Raw genomic sequence first — 12,489 nt, forward strand, 5'->3', positions numbered from 1 at the left:
CAAATCCTCCTTAACTTTTTCGGACTTTATGTATACATGGAAAGCAGACGATAGATTCAAACAGCATATAAACAAGATTTTAATGCCGAATGATACGTTTGCAACCAGATAAAAAGGTCAGCAGTTCTCGATATAGTGGCCTCTGTAGAGCTTCTTCCTCAATACTGTCATAATGGCGTCCCCAGTAATTTGTGCTGTATGGCACTAGAAAGGGGAAAGTAGCGACTAGAAGTAATCTTTCTACATTTCAATGTGTCAAGAAATATCCCTGGCGCAAAAGAGGCGGGTTCATAATACATTTGCATTTTACCCAATATAACGGATGGTAAATATTTTCACATTAAGATACATTTTGGTACAAATCTGCACTTTTTTGACAGCTAAAACAGTTGACCTATGGCGCTATCAAAATTTTCGACATTATTTTGTGGTTTCCAATTATTATAATGCAAAATAACGCAATGTCACCCATATTTGATGCTGACTTATTGGTAATAAATTCTGCACTCCGCATCAAATCATCGAGACGCTTAACGTGTTACCACAGGTTCTTAACAATTGGAATAATAGTTTTCCATTGTGCTTTTTACAATATTTCGCTTCATGGCGAAGTCGCGAGTTTTGTTTCCTACCACAGGCATATTTGTTTCCATAAATCCGTGCTTTTATGACCAGAAGCAATAGGTTGCATGTCAAAATTCATTCACACTACCAGTGCCTATAAGCGTGCAGCCAAACCACAGCATATTAATTTTTTCCATTTTTCTCATTGGTCAAGGATGTATGTCTGCTATGCTTTATATATCCATCCTTTCGATGTCCTAGATTTTTCTACCGCAAGGTTCGCGCTACCAGACAGCTCTTGTTTCTGGAGACACCAGTGAAATAATAGAAAGACAGATGAGTTCTTAGAGCAAGCGCTAACCCTGGAGGCCTTTAAGATATCATAGAGCTAGACTCACAGTCTATGCAGGGTGAGAAGAGGCGCGTAAGGTACTCTGAAATCCTAGGTGATGTTTATAACATTCTTCCCTCCGTAGGCCGAGAAGAACTTGACGAACAGTAAAGAAGCGTCGTTCTTGTTCATTTTCCGTCCTTCCTGCCCATACAGCGCGATAGCAGTTGACCAGGTATAGATGTATACGACCTTTTCTATCAGAGAGGACCACCGTGACAGCTGGAACTATGAAACTAAGGCAATTAATAGTTTAAAATAGAAACTTTCTCTTTCTGGCTACGAACAGATTGCAGAATGTTCGCTGACTTAGAGCACCGTATTGTCGAGCGCCTACTGCCTTTGACAAACTGTTTTCTGCTCCTACGATATTTGAATACACTTTGTGGAAAGCCTTACCGTTTTAATCACTCGTTTTGAAAAACATTTTGTTTCATCAAACTACCAGTACTGGGGTTAAAGAGCGCGGTTCTTTTTCTTCGAATCGCATGCAGGTGTCTGATGGATAGTTAGCTTGAGGCTGTAGAAGGGCGTTCATAAGGTGTGTAAAATAACACGTACAATAAAATAAGAATTGATTCAGTCGCCTATTCAGGAATGCGGAAAATAAAGCTTTAAGTTTGACTATTTGGTTGCTAAACATTCCAAACGTACGAACCAGTTAACGAAAGCATGGGCACAAGGAAGAAAGGCAAGAGGAGACACGCTAGATCGACAGTATCGTAAGCCGTCTCCTAGTTCTTTTTTTTTTAGTACTTTTCCCCGCTAGATACTGCGCGTGATATGCTACCTAGCCCCCGCGACGTTGGACATTACTGCATTCGAGCTAGTCAGTTGCGCCCGTGTTTATGCGTCAAGTAACCGCGCAGAAATCACCTTTTGAAGAAAAAAAAATATCGAGATCGCCAAACAAAACGCCATTCTGTGCAACAGTTTTAACCAAACAAAAAAGCTAAAGAAAAGTGGCAAGACTGTGTAGTACATGTGTTCCATTTAGAAATATCGCATAGAGCCTAAGCAGAATACTGAAATCCACTCGTCCATGCCTGCCGGGGTGTAAAAAGCGAGAGTCGGAATCCCGTCGAAGGGACAGTGTTTGTACGATAAGCGACGCGCCAGCCGCAAGCCAAAACACCGAAGCTGTTTGACGGGTGAAGCGATGATAGCGGCCGCCGCATGAGCCACCACATGATGTAAAAACAAAACTGGCGCGCGACTATCTACGCCGCGATCGGCACTCTCGAACATCGAAAGCGGTCGTTCGCTCGAAACCAAAAGAAAACAGAGCGTCTTTAAGAGCGGGGGATCGCAACCGAGTCGGGCGCTGACATCAGTCACGCAAGTTGGTGTCCTTCAGACGGACCTACCTGGCAAGATGGTGCACGGCCGAGCGTTGCAGGTCGGCCAAGTGCCGGCCAGTTCAGATGGTATGTGTGGAAATATGTAACGAGCGATGCGCACTAACCGTCTTATTTGTTTCTTTTTTTTGCGGACACTGTGAGTCTGAATGTTTGGATCAAAAACAACACTTTGCCGTCCTGCATCACAAGTATACCAGCCCAATATATGTGTCAGTCTGTCGAACATCGATCGAGCAAGTAGGAAGCACTTTATACTTGAGAACCTAAGACAGACCCCGCCAGCGTTCTTTTTCTGTTGATGCGCTACTATGGACATCGACGATGAGAACACGCGACTTTGTATTGAAAACAAATTCAGCCCGTAGCACATAAAAAGGCGCAGAAATTAATACCTTGTTTGGTTTATTGGGCTTTAACGTCCCAAAGCAACTCAGGCTATGAGGGACGCCGAGGGCTCCGGAAATTTTGACCACCTGGGGTTCTTTAACGTGCACTGACATCGCACAGTACACGGGGCTCTAGAATTTCGTCTTCATCGAAATTCAGCCGCTGCGGCCGGGATCGAACCCGCGTCTTTCGGGTCAGCAGCCCAGCGCCGTAACCACCGAGACACCGCGGCGGCTCGGTGGTTAAAAAAAGCAAAGCCATACAGCTATACGCTTGTAGCCGTATGGCTGCGGTCCTATTGACGAAAGTGAGCTATTACTCCCTAATTTTAAGTATGGAATAACTCATCAACCTGCTTCAAAAATTCTCAGCGTAGGTTTTGCTGCGCCAGATATACCGGCGACTAAGAACTACTCTCTCACTTTTCTCTCTCAGATTACACCGAAGAAAGTCAGAATAAAAATAAATATTACGCAATGCGTATATACTCTCTGCCCACAAATGCGACACCCATCGCTGTCATTTGCTTTCGCCTGTCTCCCTGGCTTCCTCGCAATCCTGCTTCGTGTGTGAATGTCGTTGCGGTTTTTCATGTAAAACCAGGTTTTGTCATTTGATGGTAAGCTAATAACACCAACTCATTGCTACGTCACTCAATCCGTACCACGTCGCTAGGTGGATTCGCGCGGCAAGCCACAAACCAGCCAGGCCCACAGGAACGACTAATAACATTTGCTGGTACGGCGGGTAGCAAGAAAAATACAGTTACATGAGTAACAACGGAAGTCGCTCACCGAAAGAGGACAACTTCCCGCCACAAAGATAATAACATAAAAATAATGAAAACGATGCGCAGAAAGAGAACTGTGCGCCACGTCACACATCTGATAAAATTGCGCTGAATCGATCGACCTTGCAGCACTCGATGACGCAAGCTGGTAGAATATTCTGCTCATTCATCGTCAGTGGAGAAAAATCAGGTTTTTTATACATCTTCCCGACATTTTGCATTCGGATCATCACCTGATGATCAAGTTGTCTAGACAAAAAGGGAGGATAAAGCAGGTACCGGTCTTTGCTAATGCTGAGCTCTCCCAAAGAAATTCGATCGGTACGTGCTTTGCAATCTGATATATCTTTTTGCTGTCAGCTTAAGGCGCCTGCCAAGATGATCTTTAAAAGACGTGTCACTGCAGTGGTTAAAAAGCTACACGGTTAAAATAGGGGATGAAATGCAGTCTGCTCTTCTTAATTTACTAAGCTGTATTTTCTCTCATCTTGAGAACTAAAAGAAAAAAAAGCAACCTCACTTCACTCTCCCCCCCCCCCTTTCCCGTTTTCTTGACCTTTCCTTCTGTGGTCAGTCGTAGATGGGCATGCCCTCACTGTCGTTTTTGTTATTTTCTCCACGAAAGTAAATGTCAACAAACAGTTTGAGTCAGCGCCCGTCCTGTGCCGTCTATCTGCGTATTCGCCTATAAATGCAGCCCTGTTTGAAGCTGAAGAAAAAACAAAGTGCAGTGAAACCACGGGATATTCGTTAAAATAGAAGCAGGCGTATTTGCTACCTTCGAAATCGAAAATCGTAACGTAGCGGCAAGTATCGCAGTTGCCAACAACCGCGCCTGCGCGCATGAAAAGTCCGCGAAAGCAGCCAGAATCGCGTGTGCAGCGAGTGGCCTCGCGTCTTTGCACCGGCTGTAAAAGCAATCGCTGAATAAAATAGCTCTGTCTTCTCTCCTACCGAACAGTGACTCGTCCGTTTCGATCGCCAGGAAGGAAAACGCTGTCGAGAAGGAAAAGTCATCCGCTGCGCCACTCGCTGCACACTCCTGCAAGGCAGAGGGCCATACGCAACAGCTGCGTCACACAAGGCAGGTGCTTCACGCCGAGAAGCGCTCTCCCGCATGAGCGATCAACCGAACTTCGACGAAATTTTAGACGTGCGTGTCTCAGGGCGCAGGCGTGCTACTAAAATTGTGCGAAATGGAATACCCCTCAAAAGCAACTTCCTTCAAGTTCTCAAAATGCACGCTAACATCAGCCAATAATAAAGTTAATCAATGAATTTTACTTGATTAGCAAATTTAGAAGGACAAATACTTATGTAGTTGGTGTCCGCCTGGCTGCATTACCAACGTGGAAAAGCGGCATTGGCCTACGGCGTTTCGCATTTAGAGAAAAAAATCTGTAAAATCTAATTGTGAACACACTGTATACGAAACACAGATGCAATACAAAAAAAGGAGGAAGGGACCACTGGTGGTGGGAAGCAGCACCAGGAGGGACTCAATGGTAAGCCACTAAATGCAACTAGCTACTAAAACTACGAATAGTACCAAAATAGAAAACTCAAGACTCGATGTATTAATACAAATGTAAAATAGACGGAAACGTGGGTTGATTAAGCGGGGTAGAAATTTAGTACAAGGCGGGAGAGCTTTTTGTGCTGTAGCCTTGTTTTGGAAGTGTGAAAAGAGAAAAAAAATAAAGTATACTACTTCAAAGCCACATAATGTCATGCTTTCCTTCAAATTTAAAGCACGTAACAAATAGTAGACTGCACCTCTATTGACAACGCATATCTATTATTCCGTTTGAGTGTGTAATTGCTAAAAAAGTTGATCTTGTACTTACGGCGAGACTTTGTACAAAAGTAAAATACTCTTTGCAGTGTTTCTAAGGGAAGACAGAGTAGCTCCTAATCTCTCTGTATACTTACCGCACCCAGCCGGCATTCATCGAACATCTTAGAGCCCCTAGATCACTCACAGGAGCTTAGGATATGCTTTTGGTTCGCATATGATTTTATTAAAATTCGTGTTGAGTCGAGTTTCTCCCAGAGACGAACGGCGTGCTAAGGACAAAAATTTGAGGGACACTTAGAATCCGCCTTAAGGGTATGACGATAGCGTAATGAGTCAATTCCCATCGATAGAGAAGGTCACTCTCTACATTCATAGATCTCTGGCAGTCCTCATGCCCCTACTGGCGAAGTGGTGCAGCGATTAAATGAAGTGCCACTTTCCATTCAACACACCATCATTTGGGTCCCTGACACTGGGGTTGAGGGGAATCTCATGGCAGACACCGTTGTCCGAGGGTTCACGAACCGGAGGGCGGGTTTGCCGGTGGAACCCTTCAGCACGCCAGAATCTTACGGGGAGGCAATAAAGGCGTTGTTGGGAGCGCGCAAGAAGTACTCGGCTCCGGCGGATATCCTCGACAGAGAACAGGCCACCACGCTCAGACGACTACAAACAGACACTTACCCAAGCAGAGCCATGTATCACAAAATGTGGCCGAACAGATACGCGAAAGAGTGCGTGTGGTGTGGGGGCTACGCCACAACGTACCACGCCACCTGGGGCTGCGAAAAAAAAAGCCCTTTACTACCAAAGGTAAATAGCCCTAGTCTAGAGCAGTGGGAGGCCCTCCTGGCTGACTCCGACCCGAGCACACAGCTCATGCTGGTGACGAGGGCCAAGGCAGCGGCGGAGGCCAACGGGATCCTGGACTAGGGAAGACCGACCACTGTAGCTCCACATCTATCTATCCCCATCCCCCTACTCCCTAACTCTTCCTTTTGAAAAAAAAAAAAAATGTTTTTACTACTACTACTACTTCCTGCGATGTGGGTGCGCCGTCCGACTGTTGCTTCTTTTCCTTCCATGGCGAGTGTCTGCGCCAGTTCTAGGCGCAAGCGCACCTTATATACCCCTCCTTTCAAATGTGCACTGCGCACGGCTGAGGCGAAAGGTCAAACGGTGGCGAGGATGGCCGCCTCTTCTATGGCCGCCGCCGCCGCCACCGCTCACGCGTTCATGCAGCGCCTTGCGAAAGAACCTTCTCCTCTTGGGACGGCGGCGGCGACCGCGCGGCAGCGGCGACGTGATAGCGTACGGAAATGTCATATCTGGTTTGATATGAAAAAATCCAGATATGAACAAATAGGGAATTGGGCATATAAGGTCTTATATGAATATACGGGCGTATATAACCTGATATGCCCAATTCCCTATATACCATTATGTGAATGGAACTCATATAAGGAAATATATGTGCATATGGTCCTATATGTCCTGATATGCCCAATTCCCTATATATCCATATCATGACTGAACTCATATATGACAATATATGAATATATCTGGCATATATGGCCTGATATGCCCAATTCCCTATATAATCATATCATGATTGAACTCATATAAGGATATATCTGGCATATATGGCCTTATATGCCCAATTCCCTATATATCCATATCATGATTGAACTCATATATGGATATATCTGGCATATATGGCCTGATATGCCCCATTCCCTATATATCTATATCATGATTGAACTCATATATGGATATATCTGGCATATATAGCCTGATATGCCCAATTCCCTATATATTCATATATGGATTGAACTTATATATGGAAATATATGTATATATGGTCCTTATATAGCCAGATATGTCCTATCCTTATATGACCATATCTGATGGAGCCCATATACGGGATTTCTATATATGGTCTTTATATACCCAGATACGGCCAAATCCGTATATAGCCATATCTGCGAACAGTCATATATGGAGGAATATACTTATATGGGCCATATATGGCCAAATATAGATAAATCTGTAATGTCCATATTTGGCTGGAGCTTATATATAGAGCTAGTTCTATATACGAACATATACTGACAGATCTGCACATAACCTTATATACTTTTGGTTAAATGTTGAGAGGAAATTTCCCCTAAGGCGGAGCAGACTTCCATTAAGGCATTAATTACTTATTCGCATTCATCCAAGCACAGTCATACACCATGACCCCAGACCAGGACGAATCTTTTTACGAAAGAGCAAAAGTTTCTGTGGAAGCTGTGTCGGGTCCCTTTGTAGCCGTGTGACTGCTTGGCGGAATGAAAATGAGTGATTACTCCCTTATTAAAACCTTATAAGCTTTCATATGGAAATATATAATAAATGACAGCCTATGTATATGTGCCCTCATACGGCGAGATCTACCGAAGGAGACGGTACAAAAAAAAATTGAAGAAATCCAACGATTTGCGGCGCGCTTCATCTGCAATCTCTGCAAGCACCTAGGCTCCCCTTCTCCAATGTTGCAGGCTGCTACTATCACATTAGCCAATAAAGAGTGAACCTGGGGCGTGGCGTCTCCAAACAGTGATTGAGGGCGGCCAAACAAAAGATGTAATGAAATTAGTTACAACCATTGCAGAATGCTGTCATACATATGCCGTTATCGCCACATGCAGACGTAAGCGACTGTGCAGTACGTCCTTACCGCTACTACTTCAGATATGTAATACAGCTAAAATTTTTGACGTAGATTTTTATTTTAAAACTTTGAGAGATACGTTGGTGCTGTGTAGGGGGGTTATACAGGATGGTTAACATTATGTAAGCGATAAACCTGATTTAATAGACGATTAATTAACTAACATTAACTAATGAACATTTTATTTTGATTCTAAGGGGCGATATTATGTTGCGAAATTAAAGGCCGTCATCGTAAAAGGTGAGCCCAGTTTCTAACTTTTTTTTAAAATTGGTATAGGAGTTTGAAATATGGAGCCCCAGATTTTGCGCATTTCAAACCTCGCTGAGTCGGTTTACCCGCATTGAAAATGCATAAAACTGTCGGTCACTTTTTTATGCATCAAAAACGGACACCGTTTGTGTATTTTATGATGTAGAAAAAGTTTCTTTGAATTCGGCGATGATACGACACGCAGCAACGCGTTTATGAATATCCGAAGCGGACAAGGCAATTCACTGAGCTTGCAAGTGTGTATGTTCAGTATTTCGAACCACATTAACGATTACGAAAATTTAAAAGCTAAGGTTATCTTTCTTTACTGACGGCCTTCATTTTCGCGATACAGACTTACGCCCCAAAATCAAAATTATGAAAAAATATAATTAATCATTTTTCAGATTATTGAGCTCTATTACGTACATAATGCCCGTCTTGCTGTACGGTCCACCTTCACTGACCAAACCAACATATCTCTCGCACTTTGTAAAATAAAAATCTGTAAAAGTTAAAAAATGTCATCCAATACATCTCTAAGTGCTGCTTTAAATTGAAAAACCACTCGGTTTTATACTGCTCTAAAGCTCCTGATAATCATATAGCATAGGTAACACAAGTAACACAACTACCACACAGAAATTGCGCAGGAAATTTTATTGGGGTACATTTAATGCTCTTGTGGCTCTATAGTTCTGTATGCTTCTTATCGTCGATGCTTTTCTTTCTCGCTCCTTATTTCGCGGAGTTTAGTGCCCACGGCCAGCAACAGCAGCTTTCCGGAGAGCTCCCGCCCCTTCTTGGTCGGCAGGGCCGTTGTGTAGGCTGCGTGGGAGATAATTTAGAGCGATCATGATATAAATCTGCGCAGAATTATGCACTGAATCCGAGACAGCCTACCGTAAAATCCATTGTGGGCTATTAAAGGTGCCCTGCGACGTACATAAAGCATGGGTTCTTTAATCTTTGTATGCAGAGTAAGGGACATTGTGAGTCCTGAACGCGCAATGAGATCACCGAAATCATAATATTTGATATTTTAATCTTTGCTAGAAATGCTTGTTTCGAGCCGATGGTGACGCAACGCGGCGGCCATTTGCGGCAGCGGAAATGAGGTGGCACCTAGATAGGGTGCTGCCTTTCTCATTGGTTGGGCGTCCAGTTTGCATATTGTTCCTTCATACTTGCGAAATGGATCCAAAATATTATGTCTCTGAGTACTGCAAGCTTTTTCGCTGCCACAAAAACTGGAAAGAAGCAGGGAAAGCGAACGAAAACTAACAAGAATACAGCTAGGGGCGACACTTTCCATTCCGCTTCAAACCTTCGTGGCGGCCAGCGCTGTTCAAAAAACGTTGGCTCAGACCAGAAAGCGCGCGCGTCGAGACCGGCCGTGACCATACCAAGACGGCAGCGAAAAAAAAGCCAGTCGACACACCTTGCCCAAAATGTGAAGAGAAAGGCCGGACAGGAGACGGGCTTCGAGTTTGGGGGGGAGGGGGGCTACCGCTGACAGCCTTACAGTCCGACTAAAAAAGAAAATTCGGGGAGCTTCCTTTGTCGTTAGTCGCCCCTGCCCTTGCTACAGCGTCGCGTACACGGGGGGAAGACGCCGTCAAAATGCGCGGCTGTCTACAGCCCCGACAAAGCAACAACTGCATGCACGCTTCCGCTGCGTGGGCGCTAGGCGCGGTTCTGATTGGTAGCGCCCAATGTCGCACTGGGTGAGTGAAATGGGAGAGTGAAATGCGTTTTCGTCTGAGCTTCTCATTTCGAATTTTCAGAGTGGAATAACTTTCACTTGCATGCCCCGATTTCAATAATTCTTTTTGCTCTGGTCTCTGGAACGCATGATGAATCTATTTAATAGTATTAACTGGTACAGAGCAAATCATCGCGATGCCCCTTTTTCGGGCTTTACCATTAAAGTTTCCTGGCACAACCGCGAACAGAAACAGGTATACGCCAATTGTTTCTGAAACACGTTCGTTCGCACTAACCACCCGAAATAAAACGCGTACCAGCTCTTCATTCCTCTGCTCCTGCTTAGCTGTAGAGCGCAAGCCTTGTGGCAAATGTAATGGGGCCATTGTAACCTAATTGGATGCGCAGAACGCAGCAATACTGATCCCGTGTTAAAATAGAGTTAGCACTATTACTTACGACAATGAAAAGGGTTCAGTTCCTGATACGTGCATATGAGAGAATCCATTACAGCTTGCTGTCTACGTCTCGTTACTTAGAAAATACATCCCTAACTAGCCCCGCAATGTGCTTAGTGAGGTTAGTCTATGTTTTTTGCGTTACACAATTCATGTCATGCACTTGAACTACCGCTGGCAGGAACGCAACTCGGTGGCGGTAAAAATTTCGCTACTGAAAAATGAGAGATTACTCTCCGACTGCACATAGCCCAGCTTACAAATAAATCATGCATTATGATACCATTTAGCTTAATTTATAGCCCTATCATCGAAAACTGCCGAAAGCATAGGCAAAGGTAAACAACAAAGCAATACGGGAAAAACAGTAAATGGTTGTTCACGCTTACCTGAAATATTGATGATTGCAGGTTCACAGAAACCTTGGTATTTCCCGCTCACTTGCACCCTGGATCCTTCCGATGGCTCATCATCCCATGCATGCTTGGCGCAGGTCATTTTAACGCCGTCAAAAGTGTCTTCTTCCTCAAAACGCACAAGTGTGGCGCTGTACCATGATTTCAAAGGGAAAACAAGTGGATGCAACAACGGGTATAACCGGAAATTTCTCGCCCGGCAGGAAAGTGCCTAGCACACTGCAGAGTCCGGCTTCTAGCTCTGTGCAACAGACGACAGTCAAGGGTGGCGCCACCAATGCCTTCCTCAGCAGATATCTGTGCATATCTGTGCATGTCAGATATCGGCACCTGCGCACGGGCGCTCACGCGCGCGTCAGAAGCGGGGTCCGGTTTACAACAATGGGAGGACCGCGGGGGCTCTCGGGGACTCTTTTTCTTCATGGCTTGAAGCTCTTTCAGCCTCCCCTAAATTTTCTTGGAATCCTTGCAGATCCCCAACCATCTCTTGTTCACGGCTTGACATTTTTTTCAGTCGGCTCCCGAGGGGGGCGAGCCAGCACCAGGAGCATGGAGGTTCATGCCACTTTTCGACGCCCGTCGCGGCACGTGCTGGGCGCGCAGGCGCTACGCGTGTATGCCTTAGAAGTGTCCATCGAGATGGGGCTTTATATCGCGTGTATCTTTATCAAAATAAATATAACTAACGATACCCCTGCTGCGTCGTTGCTTGAAATCCCGTCGAACCGATCGCCACTCGAGTCGACGGAGCTTTGCGGAAAATGAGAAAAAGATATCTTAGCGGAAAGTTGAGCACTCTTCGGCGTCCGGCCGACATTCGACGGTTTCAAATGCTTACGAAATGCAACAGAGACCGCCCCTGTCATTGGCGGTGGCCGTTATCTTGCCTCAGAGCCGCGTCCCGCAACTGCTTCCGCCCTCTTGATTTCGACAACTGCTGCTCACTTGTTTCTTCTCCTCTTTGTTTAGCACACTGCTTGCGTTGTCGCTAATTTAGTGCTTCAAGTTAATGACTCGTCATTCAGCATTTACAGCGTGCGTGTGAAATTTCAGCGGGAATACACAAATGTCGACTGCACTGCAGTACCACCGTTGTCTGCATACCTGTGATCGTTTGTATGGCATAAAACGCAAGCTATGTTAAATATTCTCTTTCTGATGCGCGGATTGTAACTGTACTTGTTTACAGAGCATGATCACTGCAAGAAGACCGGATGTTTGCGACGAAACACTTGATAGCCGGAGAACTGGCGCTTTTCGGTCGTGGTAGATCCGCTTTCTTCCATACCACAAATATTCGGTGCTGAACTGCTTTATCCAGAAGCATGTTCGACGATTAATCGCGTCGACGAAAATGATCTCATTTGTTATCCACGAGCGGCGCCAGTGGTCGACTGTTGACGGCTCCCTAAAGCAATGCTCGGCATGCCGGGTGACACCGGTGCTTCCCGCTCGTTCTATTCGTCCTGCGATATCAGCAATCCTCCGCTAAGGGTTGCAGTTTCCAAAACTGCACTTATGACCATTTGCATTCGCCAAACTTGTGTATTCGCTCTCCACAAAAGCCGAGACCACATACGCAAACAATGCCGACTAGCGCTTATTCGTCGAAAGCAAGGGTCTCATCGAAGCAGATAATGACGGCGCTG

General features: G+C 45.1%; 1 long non-coding RNA gene across 1 annotated transcript; it reads right to left on the reverse strand.

Annotated features, from left to right (window-relative positions):
• Positions 1-8,968: 8,968 nt before the first annotated feature.
• Positions 8,969-11,018, reverse strand: LOC149337316 (uncharacterized). The gene is made up of 2 exons (XR_016284531.1): positions 10,814-11,018; positions 8,969-9,087 (listed from the first exon to the last, which is right to left on the reverse strand). It is a non-coding gene; the product is annotated as an uncharacterized LOC149337316 (long non-coding RNA).
• Between the last annotated feature and the right edge of the window lie 1,471 nt (positions 11,019-12,489).

The sequence above is a fragment of the Amblyomma mixtum genome, chromosome 7 (assembly GCF_055824585.1).
Source record: "Amblyomma mixtum isolate Tamu chromosome 7, ASM5582458v1, whole genome shotgun sequence".
In the NCBI taxonomy this organism is placed as follows: domain Eukaryota; kingdom Metazoa; phylum Arthropoda; class Arachnida; order Ixodida; family Ixodidae; genus Amblyomma; species Amblyomma mixtum.